This window comes from Equus quagga, unplaced genomic scaffold (assembly GCF_021613505.1).
Source record: "Equus quagga isolate Etosha38 unplaced genomic scaffold, UCLA_HA_Equagga_1.0 HiC_scaffold_5785_RagTag, whole genome shotgun sequence".
NCBI classification, from domain to species: Eukaryota; Metazoa; Chordata; class Mammalia; order Perissodactyla; family Equidae; genus Equus; species Equus quagga.
In genome coordinates, this window is record NW_025794120.1 from 6,284 (window position 1) to 7,562 (window position 1,279).

The following is a 1,279-nucleotide window of genomic DNA, read 5'->3' on the forward strand; positions in this document are numbered from 1 at the left end:
AGGAAAAAGTAGTTTATCTGTCTGAACACTAGTCTATGAAATTTTAAATGAGTTTGAATAAATTAAACTCAAGATTTCTAGGCTACTTACAGACAGAAGAATCAGAATCACTTCTTAAGAAGTCCTTCTTGGCACAGGTGGACATAGGTATGTAGAATCCTGTTCCATCAGCAAAGATGACAGATGTGCCATCAGTTAATGATTTTATACTCCAGATGGAAACTACTCCTCCAGGTGGCATGTCATGCAGATGTGTGCTGAAGGAGCGCCAAGGGACCTAATTTGCACTGTTCACAAGTCTTAGTAATTTAAGGCTCCTTCTCAGTACAGGATCATTTATCCTGCCAATTAATTAGAGATGAAAATCAGAGACACTGGATTTAAATAATCTTTTTAAGTTCTGTTTTTAGTGAGTTCCATATATCCCTGCTGCCTTAGGATAATTTGTGTACATTTCTCTCAACATGAGAAATAGTTGAGATTAATCGATCATCAGCCCTTTGGTTTGTGGCCCCTGCATTAGATTCCTCATGGTGTGCTAGTTAAAGGAATCACAGTAGATGAAACAGTTCACCTGGACACAGGAGAGTTAGATTCTTGTTCCTCCACTTCCTAACCATCACTTATTGTCTTCCTCCCTTCATCTCCCCACTTGTGAGAGCATCTACAAGTAGACTCATGTGTCTTCACCTCACAGGGATGTTATTGAGGAAAATAATACATTCAACCATAGTCTGCTCTCTCTGATTCTTGGTACCAAACCTCCAGAAGATGGAACACCTCTTCACGGGCTTGGAGAAATTTTTCCACAATATGATTCAAACTGGTGCTGCAAAGAACAGAAATCTAAAGATGGCAATAGATTACATATGCCAGCAGAGCCTGTGGGAAAAGGTGGGGAGGTGAAAAAAAGATGAAAGAGGTCCGCATGCACCTCCACCTCCTCCAAAGAGCCCAGGCTAACCCCAGTGGAGACTGGTGGAAACCTGCCTTCTTGTATGAAGCCCATGTGGGTGGAAATAGATTTCTGACTCCAGACCTCAATCATACTACGAAGGATCCTGCATGACCCCATACCAGGACACCCCTTATTTTACAGGTCATAATCCATGTGCAGTCAGCCAGGATGTCCCACAGCTCTAAAGCTAATCTGACCGAGAATCTGTAAAAAATAGGAACAAATATCTTACAGCTGGAATAAGCCCTGAAGAATGAAACTCTCAAAAAGGCTTTTTGGTTCTGGGATATATTAGATCAAACCTGAATTGCAATGTTCAAT